The 25,329-nt window shown below is 43.3% G+C and overlaps 1 long non-coding RNA gene across 2 annotated transcripts in view; it reads right to left on the bottom strand.

Annotated features, from left to right (window-relative positions):
* Nucleotides 1-25,329, bottom strand: part of LOC139356040 (uncharacterized) — a 101,601-nt gene that overhangs the window by 31,417 nt on the left and 44,855 nt on the right. For both annotated transcript variants that reach the window (XR_011607411.1, XR_011607412.1), the window contains exon 2: nucleotides 2,662-2,755. This is a non-coding gene — a long non-coding RNA (uncharacterized lncRNA). The remainder of the gene's footprint in view (nucleotides 1-2,661; nucleotides 2,756-25,329) is intronic.

Here is a 25,329-nt window from a genome sequence, read left to right as displayed (position 1 = left end):
AAAAAAAAAACCTAAAAATAGGCCAGGCACAGTGACTCACGCCTGTAATCCCAGCACTTTGGGAGGCCGAGGTGGGTGGATCACGAGGTCAGGAGATCGAGACCATCCTGGTTAACATGGTGAAACCCCATCTCTACTAAAAGTACAAAAAATTAGCTGGGTGTGGTGGCTGGCGCCTGTAGTCCCAGCTACTTGGGAGGCTGAGGCAGGAGAATGGCATGAACCCGGGAGGCGGAGCTTGCAGTGAGCCGAGATTGCACTACTGCACTCCAGCCTGGGCAACACAGCGAGACTCAGTCTCAAAAAATAAATTCATAATAAAAAATAAAAATATACATCAGAAAGAGAAAAAATTATCACAATCCTGCACTTGGAATATTCCTTCCAGGTATTCTTCTGAAAGGATATGAAAAAATAGGCACATATACTTTAGTAAAAATATATAAATAAAATAGGGGTATGTTATGTGTATTGTTCTGCAAATATCTTTTATCCCTTAAAAAGGTATCTTTTCCCCAGTCAGTATGTATAGCTTTTCTTCATTGTTTTTGACAGTTGCATATTATTTCATTATGTGGATATACTGTTATGCTTTTGTAATACTACAGACTTCTGCAGTGTAAACTAACATGTTTACATCTAGCACTAATACATGATTTTGAAGGAACCATATTCCCAATAAAGAGCTATGGGCCTAGATTATTGGCTAAGTCAAGGAAAGTATTAAAATGCATTCACTTGCAAAAGATGCTTTATAATTGAAAATAAAAACTTCTCTCCCACCCCTACCTTTTTAAAGCGCATGTACTGCCTATTGGAGATTACTGTGATATTTTTACATTTATCATAAAGTCTCTTCTGCAGAGAACTTGTTGAAGAGGAGGCAAGTCTCACGCATTTCTGTCCTCCCTCTCTTCCTTCCCACCCTCCTTTCCACTCATTCTCAACCAAGAAAACCTAAGCATAAATCTGCCTTCAATGGCCCACAGAACAGGTCATCTCAACACATTTGAGAAGACTTGGTGGCTGGCCTGGTGAATCGTTTGGGAATTTTTGAGTTATGAGTTCCTGCCATAGACATATATATCAATAAATTACCAAACAAGCAAGAAGTACTCAGGATCGTTCGCCTGCAGGTGCATTTGTTTATAAACAATTAGATTCAACACAACTACAGAAAGGTATTTTCATTCTATTCTAGCAAATGCAACAATGAAGTTTGGTGGATGGAGAAGTTCTTGCTCCATATAAAAATAAAAAAGTTCAGGCCGGGCACAGTGGCTCATGCCTGTGATCCTAGCACTTTGGGAGGCCTAGGCAGGAGGATCACCTAAGGTCAGGAGTTCAAGATCAGCCTGGCCAACATGGCAAAACCCGTCTCTACTAAAAATACAAAAATTAGCCCGGCATGGTGGTGTGCACCTGTAATCTCAGAGACCAAGCTACTCAGGAGGCTGAGGTTGCACTGAGCTGAGACTGCACCACTGCACTCCAGCCCGGCAACACAGTGAGACTCTGTCTCAAAGACAAAACAGAACAAAACAAAAAAATGTTCAGTGCACTGCAGCAATATGTTCTGAACAGTATTCCTGGATTTGTATTTTTTATGAAAATAATCTGCTGCTCTCAGTTCACTTGTAAAGTTGACTGACCAGTAGCCATGAGAAAAATATTTACTTACAGAATTTCAAGACTGAGTTTCTTCTGTGGAAGATAGTTGGGTGTTGTTGAATATCAGAGACCAAAAACAACAGATGAATTACATGGCACATATAGTCGAGATGGCAAATATCCAAGGAATTGGGATTATGTGGTGAAACCTAAAGAATCTTCTGGCCAATCTCTTCTTCTCACCTCCATGATCTTAATAGAACTTGGTAATTTAAACAATATGCATTTTGACTATGAGTAGTTTGAAAGGTAAGTGACTCTAAGTCAGAACCTTTCAATCAGGAGTGAGATCGCATAGGGTTAGGCTGTCTTTAAGACATCAGGAAATAGCATGAGATGTTTCCTGATTCCAAGGGCATACATGTTAATTTAGAGTTTATTTAGGGATTTCTTAGAACTGGAAGGGCTCTTGGAGTCACCTGGTCTCAAGGCCTCTGGCATCAGAAGACCACAGCCTACTGGTAGGATATCTTCTCATGACTCACGGTGGTAGATACAGAGGCCAGAAGAGCAGAGCAGCTGGACATGTACAGGGGGACACCTTAGAAACGAAAGATCCACAGAAGGGCTGAGATCTAAACTCTGCTGAAACCTCTGGATGATAGCTAATGTCTGCACATGCATAGAGACCCCAAAAAGCCTAGCCAAAAAATAAGCAGAAACCAGGGGGCAGGGCCCACCTTGAAAGACAGACTGGTCCTGGTGAAAAGAGCTGTGTCTTTGAATATGTGTGTTCCAGACCTACTCAGAGCTTGGGCAGCAGTAAGCAGAAGCCTAACTGGCTTGAGGCATCAGAGGGAAGAACCAAACCTGGCAGGGCAACTGGACGTTCTGAGGACCAAAAAGAAGAGTCCCAAAATCTGAATGCAAACTGTATCTAATTGCTGATTCTTGGACTCTGCAAGCATATTCTTCAAACACTTGGCAGGTGGGTGTAAGGGCACTAGGCACTGTTGTAGTTCATGTGCTGTCATTAATTTACTGTCTCACCTTGTCGATGGGGCAGGCAGCAGCCAGGTCTGCGGCTCCTTCAGCTCCTGCCAGGTCCCCTTCAGCTTCTCTAACGTCGGAGCCAACCCCATCACTAAATGCAGAAGCAACAAACAGACACAAACTGTTTAACCATCTCCCCTAATGACATAAGGTCAAATCCCAATTAAATTGCATATTCCCTATCACCTAGTGGTTCTTGCTGTTGCTGTTGTTTTTAAATCACACTCTGACCAATATGCCATTCAAACAGTTAGCATAAGAAACCTGGAGTGACTATAATAATGTCAGATGAAATAAACTTTAAGTCAAAGAGAATTACTAGAGACCAAGATGGATAATTCATAATGGCAATGGGGTTATATGGTAGGAAAATAAATCAGTTATAAATGTAGGTCTGAGTAATAACAGGGTTGGAAAATACAAGAACAAAATGAATAAAACTAAAAGTACAAATAGAAAATATCTACAATTATAGTTGGAAATTTCAATACTCATATTTCATTAATGATTTCAAAAAAGTCAGTAAATACATGGAAGACTTGGTCAACACTCTCAACCAATTGGACTTAGTTGAGATTTATTCCATCCAATAAGAGCAGAACACACATTATTTTCAATGACACATGGAACATTAAAATAAACCATATGCTGGGCTGTTAAACAAGTCTCAGTACATTTTAAAAGATTGAAACAATACATGTGTTCTCTGACCACAACAGAATTAAACTAGCAGTCAGCAACAGACTGTATCTCTGGAATGTCTCCAAGTATGTGGAAATTAAACAAACACTTCTAAATAACCTATAGATAAAGAAAGAAATTTCAGGAGAAAGTAGAAGGTTTTTTTGAATTGAATGAAAATGAAAGCACAATTTGTCACAATTTATGATAGGCAGCTAAAGAAGTGCTTAGAGGGAAATGAATAGCTATAAATGCTTGTATTAGAAAAGAAAAAGTTCTCAAATCAATAATCTGAGTTTCCACCTTTAAAAGCTAGAAATAGAAGAGCAAATTAAACCCAAAGTAAATAGAAAGAAGGAAATAATAAAAAGTAAAATTCAGTGAAATAGAAAACAAAAATCATAGAGAAAATAACTGAAACCAAAAGGCTTTTCTTTGAAAATGTCAATAAATTCAATAAAGTTCTATCTAGACTGATTAAAAAGAAAGACAGAAGGCACAATGTGCCAATATTATGAATGAGAGAAGAGACACTAATACAACAATTCTACAGGCATTAGGTAAACAATTAGGAGTTATTATGAAAAACTCAATGCAATGCACGTGATAACTTAGACAAAATATACAAATTTCTTTTTTGGAGTGCAGTGGCTCAATCTGGGGTCACTGCAACCTCCGCCTCCTGAGTTCAAGCAATTCTCCCACCTCAGCCTCCTGAGTAGCTGGGATTATAAGTGTGCACCACCACACCTGGCTAATTTTGTTGTATTTTTAGTAGAGACGAGGTTTAACCATGTTGGCCAGGCTGGTCTCAAACTCCTGACCTCAAGGGATCTGCCCCTGCTTGGCCTCCCAAATTGTGGGATTACAGGCATGGGCCACCACATCCAACCTACAAATTTCCTGAAAGACAATATCACCAAAATAAACTCATTAAGACATAAAAATATGAATAGTCCTATATTAATATAAAAAATGAATTCTCAATTAAAATCATTCCTGCAATGAAAATTCTAGATATTAATGACTTTAGTGGTGACTTGTATGAAATATTTAAGAAAGAAATAACACCAATTCTATAGAAAATCTTTCAGAAAATAGAGAAAGAGGAAACACTCCCAACTTATTTTGAGTCCAATATCACCCTGATATCAATGCCAAATAAAGACATCAGGGGAGAAAAAGGAATCTATGAACCAATATCGTGCATGAACAAAGAAGCAAAAATCCTTAAGAAAATATAGATGACCCTTGAACAACACAGGTTTGAACTGTACAAGTCCACTTACCTGTGAATTTTCTGTTGCCTCTGCCACCCCTGAGTCAGCAAGACCAGCCTCTTCTCTATTTCCCCTTCCTCAGCCCACTCAACATGAAAATGATGAGGCTGAAGACCTTTATGATGAGCCACTTCCACTTAATGAATAGTAAATATATTTTCTTTTTTATGTTATCTTAATAACATTTCTTTTGTCTGGCTTACATATAACATGCAAAATATGGGTTAATTGATTATGTTACAGTAATGTTTCTGGTCAAAATTACGCTATTGAGTTTTGGGGGAGTCAAAAGTTATATGGAAATTTTTGACTGCCTGGGGGTCAGCACCCCTAAGCTCTGTGTTGTTTAGGGGTCAGCAATATTATAAAATCAAATACAGAATAAGAAAATGCATATAGCAGGAATGCAAGGTTGGTTTATTGTTAGAACATCAATCACTAAAAATTACAATATCAATGGAATAAGGAGAAAACCATGTGGTTAACTCAACAGAAGCAGAAAAGGCAGATAAAACTTGATAAAACTTGTCCCTGAAAACTTTCTATAAACCAGAAGCAGAATGAAACTTCCTTAAACTGATACAAGGTATTTATGAAAAGCTTATAGCTAATATCATACTCTACCATACTTGATAAAATAGTAAGCATTTTCCTCTCTAGGATTAGAAATAGGTCAAGGATGTCCACTCTCACTGATTCTATTCAGTTTTGTACTAGAAATCCTAAAGTTTGCAATAGGATAACAAAAAAGTCATACAGATTAGAAAGGAAGAAATAAAACCATCTTTATTTTCAGGAAGTATGACTGTATACATAAAAAATCTTAAGGACTCTCCATAAAGTACTATAAGTAATCAATGAGTTTAGCAAGATCCCAAAATACAAGGTCAGTATACAAAAGTCAGTGACATATATATGTACTGGCAATGAACAATTGAAAAATGTCATTTTAAAATACCATTATAGAAACATCAAAAATACGAAGTATTAACAAAAGATGTACAAGACCTGGACACTACAAAATATTGATAAGTTTTAAAATATAATGAAGAGAAGAGCTGTAACATGCACAGGAACTAGAAGATTCAATACTGTGAAGATACTAAGTTTTCCTAAAATTGATCTATAGAGTCAAGGTAATTCTGATCAGGGTAATTCTGATCAAACTCTTAATAAGCATTTTTTAATAGAAATTTACAAGTTGATTCTAAAATCTGTATGAAAATTCAAAGGACCTAGAATGGCCAAAACAATTTTTTAGGCAAGAACAAAGTTGGAAGACTCAAACTACTGGATTCCAGGCTTACTACTGTAGAGCTGCAGTAATAAAACAGTATGATATTGGCATAAGGATAGACATATAGACCAAGACTCATTTATATGGTTAATTGTTTTCCATAAAGGGACCAAGATAACTCAACGTGAATTTTTTTTTTTTTTGGATGGAGTCTTACTCTGTATTCCAGGCTGGAGTGCAATAGTGTAATCTTGGCTCACTGCAACGTCTGCCTCCTGGGTTCAAGCGATTCTCCTGCCTCAGACTCCTGAGTAGCTGGGATTATAGATGTGCACTACCACAACTGGATAATTTTTTTTGTATTTTAAGTAGAGACGGGGTTTCACCATGTTGGCCAGACTGGTCTCGAACTCCCGACCTCAGGTGATCTGCCTGCCTTGACCTCCCAAAGTCCTGGGATTACAGGCGTGAGCCACAGTGCCCAGCCTGAAATTTTGGTCTTTTGAATAAAGGGTGCTGGAACACTTCGTTAGCCATATAGAAAAAATAAATCTCAATCCTTACCTCCCATCATACATAAAAATTAATTTAAAATAGATTGTAGATCTAACTGTATGAGCTTAAAACTAGAAAACTTCTATATGTCAGCATGAAAGGAAAACTTTGTGACCATCAGCTATAAAAGATTTCTTAGAACACAAAAAATTTAAAAACTTCTGCTCTTCAACAGAGTTATGAAAATGAACAGGTAAGCCACAGTCTGACAGAATACATATATTTATAAAACACATATCTGACAAAAAGCTGGTGTCCAGGATATATAAAGAACTCTTACAACTAAACAAGCCAAAATTAAGACAAACAACCCGTTTTTTTAAAAAAAGAGCAAAAGGTTTGAACAGACACTTCACAAAAGGAGATCTACAAATGACCAAGAAGCAAATGAGAAAATGCTCACAGAAACAAATCAAAACCTTAGCGAGAGGCCATTAATCAACCATTTTAGTGTCAAAACAACAAACTGATGATATCAACTAGTATTGGTGAGGATAGAGCAAGTGGAACTCTAATATATTGCTGGTGAAAATACAAAATGGTACAGCCACTTTGTAAACCAGTCTGAGAGTTTTATTGAGGTTAAACATATACTTGCCATATGACTCTTAACAATACTCTTTCTACCTAAGAGAAATGAAATACATCTACACAAAGACTTGTACATGAATGTTCACAGCAGTATTCTTCATAATAGCCCAAAACTAGAAATGACCCAAGTGTCTATCATAGGGTTAAGGGATAAACACATTGCAGTTTATCCATTCAATGTGGAATTACTCAGTAATGAAAAGGAACAAACTATGGATACAGAAAACAACATGGATAAATCTCAAAAACATCATGCTAAATGAAAGAAGACAGGCACAGAAGATTGCATGATGAGTATTCCATTTATGAGATCCTAGGAAAGGCAAACTATAGTGACAAAAGTAGGTGGCCAGGGGTCAGGGTTAAGGGAGAGGATTGGCTGCATCAGAACACGAGAGGACTTTGGGGTGATGAAGAGTTCTATGTCACAATTGGGTGGAGCTTATGCTACTGTGTACCTGTGCCCAGACTCACTGAACCTAAGATGGGTGAATTTTATTGCATACAAATTTACCTCTATTGTGCCTTCCAAAGGCAAGAATAATTTCTGGACAGACAAGGACTTAGGTAGGATATTTACAAAAACTATTCATTCTTCCTTGCTGTACATACACAGCCTATTACCTGAAAAGGGATAGGTAGATTTTTGCTTAAGATCAGAAGACATGGGTCAGATTCTGTTAATCCCACCATGACTTTGGGATGTCAGAAGGGGTTTTCCCCAGGGTCTCCCATAATCATGTGTAGCAGTGGTGACTTTCTCCTACCAACAGCTACAACCCTTATAAACTGTGGCTTAGACTGGATTGTTTGTAACACAAAGGATCAATGCTTGGGGGGATGGATACCCCATTCTCCATGGTGTGATGATTTCTCATTGCACACCTATATCAAAACATACGTACCCCATAAATATACACACCTACTATGTACCCACAAATATTAAAAACTAAAAAATAAATAAACCATAGGAGGCTTAGAATGAGCTGTATACCTGCACCTTTTCCTTTTTGTCTAGCATGACACCTTCAGGCAGGAGCAACCCAATGAGATTCTTTTATTCTAACAGTGTACAGTGGGACATTGGAATGTCCTGTGGTACCCAGTTCCCTTTCCATCCACCATCATCATCTACAAGTTCCTCCTTATCTATTCCAAATTCCTAATGCTTCCATCTTCTCTCATTCTCTTCTCTGTTACTTCCCACAAGGTCAATGAAGCAAAGTTCATAACCATCTTCTGTAAAACAACATCTTCTACGCTTGAGGAGAATCATTAAATCACACTCCATTCTTCCATTCTTGCACACTGAGACAAATACTCCTCGTATTTGTGAGTTTCCTACTTCCTTATATTTCTCCTCAGAGACAGGCTCCCGGGAGCCTGGATGGGAGCATCCTCTCTGGATGGGAGCATCCCCTCTGGATGGGAGCACACTGTAGGAAAAGGCATTGTTTGCCAGGAGCTTTGAATCTGGTGTTCCAGAAAGTGGGAAATACGTTCAACTTGTGTTTCTACTACTTACACTCACTGATAATCTTACTCACTGATAATCTTGGGACAAGTGGCCTCTGAGTCTCAGTCTCTCCATCTGATTATTGGGTGTCCTAATATTTATGAGAAGTGCTGACAATAAGCAGATGCTCACTGATTCCCTCCCCAATCCCTGCTCCCCAATCCAGAAACCTGCTGACTCTCCTCCTCCTTTGGAAAGTGTCCCTTGGAGAACGCTATGATGGAATTCTACTTACTTGGATGATTAAGGTATTGCTTAGACACTGTATTTTTGAAAATTAATGAAGCAAGATAATAACACCTAGTATTGATATAGTCTTTGGTCTGTTATCTTAATGATGCTTTATGAAGCTACTATAAAACTGTTAAGTAAGATTACTGAAAATTAATTAATATTTATTATACTCCTGGAAGCAAAGTAGAGCCTTTATAAATCAGGTATGGAGAACTAAAGAAAATTCTTCCTGAATTTGCAGGATCCAGTGGCACTGAGGCTGTTGACTTGTAGCTAAATTAACCCTCAATTTTAGCCAATACTGCTGAAATCAGCAGGGATCCTCAAATGAGAAACCTGGCAAGAACTAAGGACTAAGAAGAAATAACTCAGAATTCACTCAGGACCCATAATCCATTGGAAAGTACGGTACTTCAGATAATGCCTGCAAAATGACAATAACTGTCCTTTTCCCTTTTCTTTCCCTTTCTTTTAACTTTGTCACTGGCATCCTAATTTGTTGGCCTCCCATTAGTACAAACCCATTCTTTCAGGGGAAAGGAGAGGAGGGGGTGGTCAGTGGCAAGGAGGGAATGACAGATGCGAAAAATGCTGGACTCAGAGTAGCTCTGACTTAGTAAACTTTCATTTTGTGCTGCCGCCATGCTCTGTTTACCTGTCCCTGTTTTAAACTGGGTGGCCTGGTGGTATCTGTAATCTGGTGACTTAATAAATGAACAGAGACTTCTCAAAAGAAGACATACACATGGCCAACAAGCATATGAAAATATGCTCAATATCACTAATTGTTAGAGAAATGCAAATCAAAACCACCATGAGATACACCTCATACCAGTCAGAATGGCTATACTAAAAAGTCAGAAAATAACAGATATTGACGAGGTTGCAGAGAAAAGGGAATGCTTATCCACTGCTGGTAGGAATGAAAATTAGTTCAGCCACTATGGAAAGCGATTTGGAGATTTCTCAAAGAACTTAAAAGAGAACTATCATTTGACCCAGCAATCCCATTCCTGGGTATATACCCAAAGGAATTTAAATCATTCTACAAAAAAGACACATGCACTTATATATTCATCATAGCACTATTCACAATAGCAAAGACGTGGAATCAGCCTAGATGCATATCAACGGTGGACTGGATAATGAAAATGCGGCACATATATGCCATGGAATATTATGCAGCCATAAAAAAGAACAAAATCCTGTCTGTCCTTTGCAGCAACATGGATGCAGCTGGAGGCCATTATCCTAAAGAAATTAACGCAAGAGTAGAAAACCAAATACTGCATGTTCTCACTTATAAGTGAGAGCTAACCACTAAGTACGTATGGACACAAAGTGGGGAACAATAGACATCAGGGCCTACTTGAAGGTGGAGTGTGGGAGGAGAGTAAGATCAAAAAACTCCCTATCAGGGCTGGGCAAGGTGGCTCACGCATGTAATCCCAGCACTTTGGGTGGCCAAGGCGGGCAGATCACCTAAAATCAGGAGTTCAAAACTAGCCTGGCCAACATGGTGAAACCCTGTCTCTACTAAAAATACAAAAATTAGCTGGGCGTGGTGGTGGGCGCCTGTAGTCTCAGCTACTCAGGAGACCCAGGCACAAGAATCACTTGCATCCGGGAAGCAGAGGTTGCAGTGAGCTAAGATCGTGCCACCGCACTCCAGCCTGGGAGACAGAGCAAGACTCCATCTCAAACAAACAAACAAACAAAAATACCTATCGGGTACTATGCTCATTACCTTGGTGACGAAATCATTTGTACACAAAACACCTAAGACACACAATTTACTCATGTAACAAACCTGCACATGCACACTTGAACCTAGAATAAAAGTTGAAAAAGGAAAGATAAATGGTTTAGTATGATAATTGTATTGGGCTACTTTTTTTAAGAAGTCCTTATTTTTCAGAGATACATGTGGACATTCATATAAGTGAAACCATATGGTATCTGGAATTTTATTTAAAAGACTCCAGAGAAGATAAGTAGAATTAAAATTAATGAATGGAGACTTGATGAAAGAAGAATGACACAGTGTGCATGATGGTAGATGCTAGAAGATGGGTACCAGAGGGTTTATGACACTGTGCTCTCTGCTTCTGTGTATGTTTGAAAATTTTCACAATAAAAAGTAAAATAAAAAAGTAAATGAGTAATCATAGTTAGTGTCTGTACATGCTTTAATTTACACTATCTTGTAGAGATGGCTTTGATGAAGCGTAAATATGCTTTACACATGGCCTCTCCCTTATGTGTCATTGCAGATGTTCTATTTGAGTTTCTTTCAGAATTGGCCTACATGTGATTCTCTAATGGAATATCTTGACCAATGCAGGGGGAGAGAGGTGGGTTACTACTTTATATCTAAAAGCCTACCCTAGGCCCTGAATAGGGGGGTGTGTGTGTGTGTGTGTGTGTGTGTGTGTGTGTGTGTGTGTGTACTCACGTGCACACATAAGTAATATATAAATATTTACATAGGACCATATGTACAAACCATATTTCTAGGGTTTGTTTAGAGGTTGGGACTTAACGACAGTGTGTTGTAGGGGAAGGAATCTGACAGTCAGTAGAACAGCCGTGAGGGTGAATCTTGGCTCTAATGCTTACTAGGTATATCATGTTGGGAAATTATTGTGAACTCTTAAAACCTCAGTTTCCTCATCTTTAAAATGAGAGCGATAATGAGCTGAGCAGGGTGGTGCACACTTATAGTCTCACTACTCAGGAAACTGAGGCAGGAGGATTGCTTGAACCCAGGAAGTTGAGGCTGCAGTGAGCCATGATCATGATACTGCACTCCAGCCTGGACAACAGAGTGAGACACTGTCTTAAAAACAAAACAAAACAAAAAACAAACAGCAATAACAACAACAAAAACCAGGGCCAGGCACAGTGGCTCATGGTTGTAGTCACAGCACTTTGGGAGGCCAAGGTAAGGGGATCACTTGAGCCCAGGAGTTTGAGACCAGTCTGGATAACATGGTAAAACCTTGTCCCTACAAAAATACAAAAATTAGCCAGGCATGGTGGTGCGCACCTACAGTCCCAGCTACTCTGGAGGCTGAGGTGGGAGGATTGCTTGAGCTCAGGAGGCCAAGGTTGCAGTGAGCCATGATCAGGCCACTGCACTCCAGCTTAAGTGACACACACAGAGAGAGAAAGAACCTGTCTCAAAAAATAAAATAAAATAACAACAACAACAACACAGTAACACCCCCAGGAAACAGCGAGAGTTAGCAAGCATGTGGGGAAACTAGAGTCCTGTGCATTGGTGGTGGGAATGTCGAATGGTGCAGCTGCAAAGTGGAACAGAGGTTACCAGGGACTAGGGGGAGGTGGAGGAACAGATGCTTTTTGATGTGTCAGAGTTTCTGTTTGGGATGATAAAGAGTTCTGGAGATGGATACTGGTGCTGGCTGCATAACAACGTGAATGTACTTCATGCCACGGAACGGTGCACATAAATATGCTTTAAATGGAATATGTTTCAAATGTTTTACCAGAATAAAAAATTTTTTTTTCCAAGCTTTTCTTCCTGTCTTTTAAAACTTTGAAACTACTGTCTTTTAAATATCAAATTTCAAAGTCACCCAGCTTAGAAGGCACGGTTGACAAACTCACTTTGGAGCCGAGGAATCCAAGTTCTCGTCTTATGTTCCTCACTTACTGGCAGTGTGATCTTGGTCATGTCACCTCCTCCTTTCCCTAAGGAGGGTGTGAAATGCTTTTCCCAGTGAGTTGCTCAGCTGAGGTCACTCTGACTTTAAAGCATAACTATGAATTCGAGTTTTCTTATCTATGTCCCTGCCATAATATGACATACCCCCCCATTCCATACCTTTTTAGAAAGGGTTGCTTTTATGTTTGGTTTCGTGGGGGCGGTGGGAGCTTTTGCATCGTGTTGTGTTGTGTTTTCCCTCACTTTGCATGGTGTGGTCACACCCTGATTGCAACTAGGCTTCTTTTCACCCTTCACTTTTATTGACTCTTGAAATTTCTCAGTTAATTGCGTATTTTGCATGTGCGTCAATCAAAATGCAACCCTTCACCTGTGCCATATTTTCAGACAATCCTCAGATCTGTCTGGTTTTCTTCTGAGAAATGTGTAATTCACCGGCCACCCCATGCCACGGTTGTGTTACCCTCCTCTCCTCTCCTACCAGAATGTCCCGTCTGCCTTAACGAGGACCTTCTCCACAACAGATCCCTCTTCGTCCTTGGTAAAGGAACATTTGCTCATTACTTGGTAGCTTTTCCTCCATATCTGCCACTGCCCTGGAACTAAACACTCTTCCAACGCTGTGACTGCATGCCGTGCACTCAGCCTTTCCTTCCCTCCGCCAGCCAACCTGTTACTCAGCCTCCAGCTGCCTCTGCTCAAGAGCTTTCCCCTTACGTATCTAAGTAAGAAGTTGGGAATTTAATAATGTTTCCATTTTCTTCTTTTCCTAATGATACTGCAGCATGAAAACCATCTAATTCCAAAGAAAACTGAATTTCATGATGGTTCTTCTCCATTGTTGGACAAACTTCATGGTCTTGTCATCATCTTGGCATTTAATCACGTCGGCCTCACTGTCCTGCAAGGTGATTCCAGTCTCTGCCTTGCCTTTCATTGGCTGTAGTCTCTGGCAGCCTTCAGGGTGCGGTGGGTTTGAACGTGGTGGTCTGCCGCTCTCTAGACAGGGAGGCGGTTCAGCACAGTGGCTCAAAGCGCATCTCCGAGCCCTACGTGCATGTTGGACACTACATCGACCTCTTGCCAGAGGGTCATTAGCTCTGTGAACTTGGGCAGGTAACTCAACTTTCATGTTCCCTGGTCTGTAACATGAAGGGGTCTCTACAGTGTCTAACTCACAGCAGAAACTGCCATGCTAATGCACCATGGCGCTTACCACATATGGACATCATTCCGGGTCTGGACTATGGGGTCCGCCTGGGCAGGAGCTTGCCTTCCCTGCCTTGTCACCACCGTGTCACTGGGCCCAGCACCCTGGCTGGCGGTTAAAGTCATGCGTGAATGGAAGCAGGCCAGAGGATCAGGACAGAGGATGCTTTATGTTACCCCGTGTGCCCTGGGAGATGCCAGCACCAACTCTCAGGTCTTCCCCACATGACCACTCTCCTCCCTGTGGTTGGCTGGGCTCCTCACCCTCGTGCCCACACTAGAACATAGACACCCTCCCTTTCCAACCTCCTCCCTTTGGTCCGGGCACATTCTCCATAGTCAGAGACTTCTCACATTTCTTCTCAACTTGGATGCCCTCATACTTTTCTCTTGCCTCATACGGAAAAAAACGCGCCTTGTCCTGCCTAAACCCCACCCCCGTCCCCTGTCCAGGCTCACAAAGTACTTTTCTTTCACCTTTTCTATACCCCTTGGCCTCTCTCCAGGAAAGGCAAACTGTGATCTGCCTGCCTTTGCTTACGGTTTTTGGGAACCACGTCAACGTTTCTAATGAAAGCCCAGTGCATTGTTATAATCTGATACTAATAACACTGGGCTCCCAGTCTTGGAAGGAAGCATTTTCCCATTTGAAAACATGTCTTAGCTGCTGCCCTCCCTGATGTACTGGAGTGCAGGCTCTTGTGCCAGGCAGCCTGGGTTTGAATCCACCTCTCCTACTTCCTAGCTGGGTAACCATGGGTAAGTTACTTAACCTCTCTGTGCCTCATCTGTACAATGGGGATAAAAGCTTCAACATCTCACAGAGTTGTCCTGAGGATTAAATGACATAATGCTTGCAAAAAGCTTAGTGCTTTGAAAGTACTAATGCTTCTGGTACATATGTTTGTTATCATCCTACTTACAAGTGGCCGTCCTTTTCATGTTTTCTTGTTTCTGCCTTTTGCTTGGCTGGAAATCCCAAGGAGAAGGTGTCTGGGGCGGAGCTCCCTTCCGGGTCCTGCCCTGGTCTTGTCCACATTCCTCCTCCCCATCCCGCCATTGCTGTCCTGGCATCTCTTAGGTGCTGGACACACTAGATGATAGGGAGTTAGGAAATGCCTGCTCCATACACCAGGGAGGTGTAGCAATTCCATTAAAATGCACACTTTTTGTTTCTGTGCCTCCAACAACTACCACTTTCAGTTTCTCCACAAACACGACTTGTTTCCCGTGGGTCTGGCACAGGGCAGGGGCTAGTGAGGCAGACCCTCTCCTGACCCTTGGTAGTGGATGGTGGTGGCAGATACACAAGCAGGACCTCAGAGACCAATGTGGGAGAGCAACAGGAGGGCCATGTGTGAGGGGCAGGCACGAGACCACCCTGGGCAGAGGAGGGGAAGCGGTGGCCACAGGGGACCCTGAAGGAAGCGGTGCCAAGGCAGAGCCAGAGATGAGGAGGGTGGGCCAGACAGGGGAAGGGGGTGGCACATTCCAGGCAGAGGGGACAACTTGAGCTAAAGAATTCTCTGTATGAGGCAAGAGAAAAGTATGAGGGCATCCAAGTTGGGAAGGAATGTGAGAAGTCTGACTATGAAGAATGTGCCCGGTCCGAAGGGAGGAGGTTGGAAAGGGAGGGTGTCTATGTTCTAGTGTGGGCACAAGGGTGAGGAGCCCAGCCAGCCACATGGGGCAGAGTGGTCATACGGAGAAGGCCTGAGAGTTGGTGCTGGCATCTCCCGGGGCATGTGGGGTAACATAAAGCATCCTCAGGCCGGAAATGATCGGAGGTGAGCCAGAAGTAAAGGCAGTTGAGCATCATTGGAGAGTAAAGGGACAATTGTAGAATGGCGCGAGGCAGACAGAAGTCGATCGAATACCAGCTCTATTGTGGATGAAAGCCTGCTGGAGGACATAGCTTGACCCTCAGCCAACAGCCCCAAAGAAAACTTACCTCCCCACGCTGCAGGCCTCATCCTTGGGGGTGGCAGCTTCCTTGGGAGAGGAACCTGCCCCAGTGGGTGCCCTTCTGTCTTTCCCTGTGTGTGGCTAGCACAGAGCTCATTCTGCCCCCTGCCACCCAGCGTGCGGCTATTTAAACACTGGGAATTCTTGCTTGCCCTTTTCTAACCTGGTTACCAGAATCTTGGCTGCAGCAGCCCACTGCTGTGTATTAGGCAGATGTGGATAATGTTAGTTGGACTAATTTACGATTCAGAAAGGCATGAAGAAAACCAAAGGATGCACTGAGGTATTGTCAAGGCATCTCAGACTCTTGACCCTTCCCTGTGACCAGGTCCCCTTTCCACATGGCCTGTGCCAGTAAATTGGTGCACCAGCCACCCCTCTGCACAAGCAAAGAACTTCAGAGCCATCCTTGATATTTCCGCTCCCATCCATCCACTACCAAGCTCTGCCCATTCAGCCCCTAAATGTCTCCCCAATCCATCTACATCTTCCTGCTAACCCCAAATCCAAGCTGCCATCATCCACCATTTCATTCCTGGACTCCTAAGAAAACTTCCCAACTAGGCTGCCCACCTCCAACCTTGACCTCTCTCAACCCATTTTCCAGCCAAAGCCTGGGGGACTGTTTTCAAAATGGAAATCTGATCACGTCTCCACCCACCACCCATCCCTTCTCTGGCTTCCCACGGTATTTAGGATCAAGATCTGAATGCTCACCAGGACTGGTGGGCCTTGTGTGATTCCCCTCTTCCCACCTCCCCACAGCCACTGGGTCCCACCCAGCCTTCCCTACCCCTCATGCTCCCCCGACTCCTCCTGGGTCTTTGCACATCTACCTGGGATGTTCTGCACCCACTTCAGGCCTCTGAAGCATCCTCCAGAGCTCAGCTCACATGAAACCCCCTCAGGGCAGCCTTCCCTGCCCTCAAGCCTAGGTAGAGTTCTGGGTTAGAAGTTCTTAGAGCTCCCTGTTCCTTTCCAGCCCTTACCACGGTTTGTTGCTCTTAGTTTCTGCAATCATTCTCTCTTTCACAAGACCACGGGTTCCCTGAGGAGTGTTTTGGCTCACTCTTATCTCTCCATGGCCTATGATAGTAGTAGAAATGCAATATAAATTAATGAATTCTTCATTATTAATTTAGAAGCCATCAGCAGAGTCCTACCAATGGGCTTCTTCAGTGTGGAATTGTATGCCAAATTCCTATAAAAATTTAAAGCATTTTTTAACTAAAATTTGGGGAGAAATGTCATAATGAGAGGTACGAGGGGGGCTACATTTTGCATATATTTGCAGAAGTGGAGAAATATGTAGAATGACATTCTCTGGAAAAACTCCCAGACTATTAATATTAACCCAAGGTTAATACTAAAAGCCAGTTCCTCAGGGAGTTGTACTGAACTGTAAAGAAATACACCAGGGTGTGACATTGCATCAGAGACACTGAGCTTTTCATGACTTCGGGAGAAGGAACAGCAACTTCCCAAGCAGGAAAGAGTAAGACAGACAATGTGTTTTCAGCAACTGCTCTAGCAAATTCATTTTCAGTTATAAGATGGTGCAATACCGACATGGAATTCATCGTATCTGTCATTAGGGTGCTAATGAGAAAACATCACACACATATCACCTGAAAGCTGCAATTGAAAGAATCACTGTATCACTGGAAGAAGCTAGAAATGGAGTAATCAACATCAACGAAATCTATTGTTCCCAGGTTGCAAAATTGAGGGATTATTTCTACTGCAAGTCAGAATGAAACCTGTTTGCATTTGTCAGCAAAATGATCACATTTTACACCATTAACATTTGGCAAGACAGAGCACCATCCATTAGCTAATCTGCAGATGCCCCAACCACAGATTCAGGAAAACAAAGAGCAGCACAGAGCTGTCTTGTCTGCACCAAGCCAAAGCGATGAGCTAAACCTGCATCTTGGTTACGACTCAGGTAAGGTGGGTGAAATGGAATGGTTCATTAAAACCATTCAGGAGCTGGTGGTTGCTGGAAAAGATGTCACTAGGATGCACTGAACATCAGGAGGCACTCAGGCTAAGACATGCATGGGGTGGCCAGGAAAGACTTAAGACATAGCAGTAAATAAAATAAACATCCCTCATTAAATTATGGTCCCCAGGATGGCGAACTGGTATTCATGTGTTTGGTTCCAACGTCCTCTCTTGAGCTCCCAGTGCTGACTGCTGTGCTGGGACCCGTGCCATGGAGAGTCAAGGGAGGAGTGGGACACTGTCCCTTCTTCTCTGTCTTGGTTTTCTCCTGGGTATGTGGCCTGAGTCCTCTAGTTTTAATCCTTGGCAGAATCCAGGAAATGGCTTTCCCAGCATAACCTGTTTCTAACTCCCAGCTCTCCTTCCTGGCTTAAAACTAATTAGTCTAGGACCAAGAATTCACAGGTACCAGCCAGCCCCTGGCTACTGGACATTCTCCCCAGAGCAACCAGCCTTCACAAGATGCGGCAAAACAAAACTCGTCTGTATGGGAACTGATGTAGCTCAGCAATGGGCAGTGAAGCCCCGAGAGCCTAGAGGGTGCTCCTAACCACTGCTGGAGATCATCCAACATATTCACCTATAATGTCAAGATTAAACACTAGCAATTGACCCCCAAATTTGTCTTGATAAATGGATTTCTGGAATTTTATAAATATGAATCCAAGAAAATATTTTAAAGTATAAACACTGTAAGATGTATTCAGAGAGAACCGTAATTCAGTATTTGTCCTAGCACATAACAGGTGCTCAAGCATTTATTGAAGGAATGAGTGAGTGAATCCTGACCCCAAGAACAGACATGCCGCCATGGAGTCAAGTGAGGTAATCCATCTTCATACTCAACGTGTCTTTCTTGGCAGAAATGTGGCAAAGACAAGTCTACACTAAGCAAATAAATAGGGATCTGGGGGCAGAGCTGCCACAGATATCTGTTTTATGCATAAGATTAGCGATTGTGGAAACTGAGAACCAACGACATAAACTTCCCTTCGTCAGCCAATAGGACCTTTTAATATGTACTAGCAGGACAGCGTACGGTGGTGAGAGTGAGGCTAACGCCATACCGGAACCTTCTACCCCAGAAAACCACACTAATGCGCTCTGTCAGTGCGACGGCAGAGCTACGATGAGCCGCCAGAGTGACCTGAGCTCTAGATGATGGCAACACTATTTTGCATTTCTGGAATGCTTTGGAAATGTACTAGCCATTATTTCACTTGCACACACAGTATCTCTGGGAAGAGAGTGGAGCAGATACCGTCCTGTGTTGTAAAGGTGGGAAACTGAAGCTCCAAGAAGCTATACGGTTTGCCTTTGGCAGGCTAGGGCACAGGGTGAGTGGGACAGGAGCACCATACCCGCTGTCAACTCCATCTACACCCAGCCAGACATCCAGTTCCACCACGACACCAAATTCTTCCCACCTCTGGCCACTTGTTTGTGCTGTTCCTTCTGCTTAGAAAGGAACACTTCCCCACCTTCACCTTCGTCCTCCTGTTCTCTAGGCAGAGCCCTTCACGCTGTACTTCACATCTCAGCTTAGACAGGTGTTTCACAGAGCCCTCCCCAGGTCACCCCATCCAAATACGTCACACTATTCATGTCCTTCTCGGAGCTTATCACAGTGTGCAATTACATATTTATCTCTGTGTGTATTTTTCTGTGTCTGCCCATCTCAGTGGCCTTAAATGGCATGAGTGCAGAGACCTTTTTTCTGGGGTGTTCCCTGCTGTCACCTAGTTCATTGTCAGCATCATCCCCACCCCCCTGGGCCTGTGATGAAGTTCTGGCTCTAAGCCCCAAACCCAGCCTTCCAGACTCTGCAAACTCCAGCTCGCCGCCGCGAGCTGCTCCCCAGAGGGGGCGCTAGAGGGAGACCGGGAAGGCGGCAGGAGGAGCCAGAAGAAACTTTTCCTTTCCTTTTGCTGGCTCTCCTGCCGGGGTTTTCCCAGCAACGTTTTTGCTTTTTCCCTAATAGTTTCTAGGTTTTCTCCCCTCCCCTCCCCTCCCCTCCCCTCCTCTTCTCTTCTCTTCTTTTCTTTTCACATTTCTAGAAGTTCTCATTGTGCTCCCTCAGGGCTCAGAGGTCTGAGTCTTGTCTCTGTGGGGTCTCTCCTCCAAGGGTCCAGGTTATATAGTATAATAACAATAGAGTATAGTAGAGAATAAAAATGGTATAGCACACAACACAACAATAAGGTGATACAGAATCATCTCAGTGTTTCCCAACCCTGGCTGGATGGCGGCTGCTTCCTGGCAGTTACGTTCCTTAACTTTTTCTGTTCCCCAATGTTTGTTTAAGCAGTTTCTTGCATTACATTCTTTCTATTAAAAAAAAAAGGTTCTGTTTCCCCAACAGGACCCCTGCTGATACAATCACCGTATTAACTGTGGTCATGGTTAACCCTGACTGTTGATTAAATTCCACTCCAGTGTTTCACATGAATTCACCTCACTGTCCCAACCCTGTGAGGTAGGTACAACCATTACCCTCAAAAGAAATGAAGGAACAGAGAGATTCAGTAAGTTGCCTAAGACTTCGCAGCTACTGAACAGCAACGCCGGGACACATCTGAATGAATCCATGAGTCACCCAACGGAGGAAGGAGCCCTTTTGCACTGCCTAGAAGCCACGTGGACAAGTGTGCGGCACAGCGGTGTGCAAGGGCCTTTCCCTGAGTCCTTTTCAAGGGCTTAGAAGCTCTTCAGCGTGCTTGGGTCTCCAATCTGGATATTTCTCAGGGTGCTCTTTGGCTCCTTCTCAGAGGTACGCCTTTCCCTGCATCTCAGCACGGCCTCTACCTTCAGCCCATGGGTTCATCAACCAGCAGGAGAAGGGGATGAAGGTCTGGGAGGACCACAGGCCTCGGCCTGGGAAGGCCTCAGGCTGACACCATGGTGATGTGGGCGTCCATCCCATAACCCCCCATGCTGCTTTCTTTGGCTTCACAAGCCCCAAGGAGCCACCAGGAAAGATGCTTATTGGGGATATGATTTAGAGAGATGAAACTTCAGCATGTTGGCGAATGCCTAACCCTTAAGTGAAGCTATGATTTTGGAGTAACGGTTATTAGAACTGACGTGATGTGCTCTGTCTGAGGGTGCTCTGGAATCCAAGAGGCTTTCCTCTACTCTGCAAGATAATGACTTCAATTCACTCACATGGATGTTTAATTTTATAACATTGCTATTGGGCCCAGAAAAAAACTCCCTCCAGAGCCCATTATTAACATCCCGAAAATGGAAAGCATAATCTCAGAACAAAGAGCTAGAATAATATTTTGCCAGGGTTTTATTTTTGCGTTGTGAAGGAGGAACTCTATGCCGTTATTCCCCCTTTTTTTCCCTGCCTTTTCATTTGGAGTTGAGTGCACTAGAAAGAAAATGCCTCAGCCACAAAGGCAACTAGCTTGCGCGACAGGGAGGAGGGTGGGACGCTTCATTCCATCACAATCTTGAGTTCAGTGATTATGCCCTTGGTAAAGAGGAGATGTTGGCCACCTGCAAAGGGGAGGCCTGTCTCCAAGGAGACCCCTGCCTCCTGCACCTTGCCTAATTGCTCCTCTGTGGTGGTTTGGACCCTGGATTGCCCCCGATCCATTCTACCTCTTGCATCCGCAAGCTCAGAATTTAGCATCTCTCGATTACTCCCTCAGATAACCAGCCCTCTTAACACACTGCACTCTAGGCCATCGCTGGGTCAATGCTCTAACCACTCCTTCCCATTCTCCAGACCTTCAGGCTGGCAAATGGTTTTGGACTCAGTTCCTCAGCCCTCAGCCTGAGAATTTGGATCAGGCCTATACCCCGGCCTGGATAACCTGGCTCACACATCATCCTGAAAATGGAGGAAATGACAGTGGCTTTCCCCTTGCCCAATTCCCTCATTAACTGCATTGACTCGATGCCAGCATAACCCATGCACATTGATTTGCACATCTTCGTGGATGTGCAAGTCACATCCACGTGTTGGGCTCCTATGCCACGTCTTACTCTGTGAGTGTGAGGGTTTGGTGTTCTCTCCAGAAGCCACGGCCGCTTGGAGCAAGGCAGGGGACTTGACACATCACTCACCTGAAGCAACCCGGGCCAGGCGGTTTGTCTTGAAGTGATTAAATAAAACGTGATTTTACTCATAAGTGATGATAATAAAGTGGTTTATAAAATACATGTATTTATTTATCAGTACAGAAAGTGGCATTTTGAGATTTATTCAGAAACATGTTTTAAAACTATAATCCGGAAATGCAATTTAAATTTTAAACAAATACACTAAGCGGTGCCATTTGAACAATGCGACGATGTAGTAAATCTGGATGTGGAAGACTTTCCTTGGGGGCAGAGTCCAGGAGAAAGAACGGGGCTGACCCGGCTAGGAGCCAGCGCACTAATGCAGACGCTCGTTTTAATTACCCCTTCTGCGTTCTATACGATACGTTAGGTGCTGAGTTAGACAGTACCCTCCGGAGAACTCCCCTCCCTCCTCGCCAACCTCCTCCCACCTCCCACTCTCCCCTCCCCACCGCCTCCTCCACACACACTTCAAGCTTTATTTCACCCACTTAATGCACTCTGCTCTGTGTTCAGGTACTTAAAATCTCCCATTACTATCACTCTGGCTCTTTTACGGCTTTATTTGCTCAATCATTTCACAGTCCAGTTGTTCTTTTCGGTCAGGTGGACTATAAAATACTCCGATAACAAGTTCACACTAGGAGCCGATGGCAGCCTCAATCTGTAATGACCGCAGACCCTTCCGTTACTGGTGTGTTCCAAATCAACACATTCGCCATGCTGCCCACACTGCTCCTACCCAAAGAACAGATTTTCCTTACTCTTTTGATGGCTGCTCCGAGAAGATCTCCTTTCACGCTCACGATTTTTCTTTTAAATAATCAAGCCTTTTTCACCCTTGCTCCTTAATTACCTGTCTTCTCTAAGGGTATTTTAATCTATTGCTATGCATTTAATATTATTTCTCTCTACGTTAGCGTCCATAAATATGAAATAAAATCAGTCTCTGTGGAAAGTCTTCTTTGGTGTGCTACCTTCCTCTGTATTTTCAGGGCACACCTTTACAGGCTCCGTACCCAGAGGGGAAGGACACTGGCTGAGGGTGTCACCCCTTCAGTCAAACTGCCTGTGGGCTCACCCCATGCTACCACTTAGCTCTTCTGTGACTTTGAGCCTGTCTGAGCCATTTCATCGGTGATATGGCAATCATAACAGTTCCTCCCCACTCCCTCGGGAGTTATCCTGAGGATAAAATGAGATATTGGCTCTTCCTATGTGGGTTAGAATGGGGTGCTTCTCTCCCTGAGGAGAGGAGAGGAGAGGATCTCATACAAGAGCATGGTGCCTTTCCCGTTTGGCTTGTCCCAATCTCAAGAAAGAATTGTCCGGCCAAAGTTCAAAATCCACCATTGCTGCTGCCTGCTCTGATATCAAACCTGCAGGAGCCAAAGCCAGCTGGCCCTGAGCAGTCAGCCTCTGCAGAAGGCAAGGTGGGCATTTGATATGGTTTGGCTCTGTCCCCACCCAAATCTCATCTTGAATTGTAGCTCCCATGATTCCCACGTGTTGTGGGAGGGACCTGGGGGAAGGTAATTGAATCATGGGGCTGGTTTCCCCCATACTCTTCTTGTGGCAGTGAATAAGTCTCACGAGATCTGATGGTTTTATAAGGGGAAATCCCTTTCACTTGGCTCTCGTTCTCTCTTGTTTACCACCATGTAAGATGTGCCTATTGCCTTCTGCCATGATTGTGAGGCCTCCCTAGCCACATGGAACTGTGAGTCCATTAAACTCTTTTTATTGATAAATTACCCAGTCTTGGGTATGTCTTTATCAGCAGTGTGAGAACAGACCTTAGTCTGCTAAATTAGTAGTAAGCATTGCTTACCAATTCAGATCCAAGACAACTTTTAGGCTTGCATCAACCCCATAACGATTCAACTTTTCCCTTCACTCTATTGATCCAAATTCTTCAGAGTTTATTTTCCACAAACATATGCATGACTTATAATATCATTGATTAGAGCTTGGTATCAACTGGGCCAAATTCAAGAGTATTAGTTTTGCTATTTTGAAAAATAATAATTTACTACATATTAACTGTATGCCAGGCTAAGCGTAAGGTGCTCAACAAGTACTGTTAGCCTATAAAGTCCTTTGATGTGGGCATAATTTTCATCCACTTTATAGGTAAGAAAACTGAGGCTGAGAGAGGCTAAAAGTCTTTAAGTTCATGCAGGTAGGAAGTAAGTGGCAGACGGGATGCAAGTCCTGGCTTGCTGGCTGCTACCCTCAGATCTGCTGTCTGGGAGAAGGCTGCGTCTTGCAAGTTCCACCTGGTCCCATGTGGGCTCCAATAGGCTGGCCCCTCACATCCCACAGCCTCCTGGGGTCCTGGTGCCCGACCACCTCAGGTCAGAACGCACCAGTGGATTAGGGCAAAGTGATGACAGGTCCAGAACATCAGTTCCATGTGTGAAGAATGGAGAATTTATTCCCTGCAATCGTTCTTCACATTGAACTCCTGCCATGCTGATGACCAGCTGGCATATAATAAGGCGGTATCTGACAGCAGTTCATTCATATCTCATAAATCTTCTTTCACATAAAATTTGAGAACTTTTTGCTCTCAATTTGTCCAGCTAAAAATAATAATCCAAAATTGAAATTCTTCCCTCTTCCATCTTATTTCTCTCCAAGGTATTTTATCCTTTTCTGAATACAAAGCACCTTGAAAATAAGATAGATGAATGAATTCATCTGGAGAACATGAGATCCACTTATTATCCCAGATAACTATATTTATTTATAATGTTATAATGTACCCTCATCCATTTCTAAAGATTATTTCAGATGACTAATAGTAACAAATATACAAGAACCAAGATCATTAAGATATAAACAAAAACTTAAAGACCACAGATATGGAGGGGAAGGTATGATATTCAGCCAAGTGAGATCCTCAGGTAAACGCTATGTCCAGTGGAGATTAATTATCATCGTAGAAAGCATTGTTTCTGCCACTTGTTACCACATACTCTGTTCCAGTTGCTTCATAGACACAATTTCATTAAAGCCTCCTGACCCACCTTCAGGCAGGTATTATTGTCCCTGGTTTCGAAATGGATTAGCAGTCCGGTGGTTATGACGGTTTGCCAAATGCCCCAGCTTCTGCAGGTCCCCAGCAATTCTGTCGGCCTGTGAGATCAGCTTATTCAAGCGACACAAAACTCTATCTCCCAGCCTTCTTGCCCCACCTACATGTAAGGAAGATTCTGTCTCCAGACTTTGCCTCTTAGACCATTGGCTCCCATCCTGTCCCTGTTCTTTGAGGCTAACGCATCCCCTCAGATCCCTTGCTTGTCTTCTCCCCACCCCTCTGGCCTTGCTATTTTCCAGTCCATCACTCTTCCTGGACTAGCCTGATCCAAAGATCCTTTGGCCACAGGGCAGCTCTGCCTCCCACCTCCCTCTCTAAGCAGTGCTACCTCCCAGCACTCAGGCCACCCTCCTGTTGGCCCCCATTGGCCTACACTCAGACCACCTTCCTGCTGGCTCCTGAGCAGGCCTTGATCTACTTAACTCACTGCCCAGCCATCTCCTGCCAAACCATCCTCTTTCCTTCAGGGGCACCTGCTCTGCACAGTTGCCCCTGAATGATTCGTTTATTGTAAGGGCCCAA

This window comes from Macaca nemestrina, chromosome 9, assembly GCF_043159975.1.
Source record: "Macaca nemestrina isolate mMacNem1 chromosome 9, mMacNem.hap1, whole genome shotgun sequence".
Taxonomy (NCBI): domain Eukaryota; kingdom Metazoa; phylum Chordata; class Mammalia; order Primates; family Cercopithecidae; genus Macaca; species Macaca nemestrina.
The sequence above is the reverse complement of the archived record's forward strand: the minus strand, read 5'-3'. Positions and strand labels throughout refer to the sequence as shown.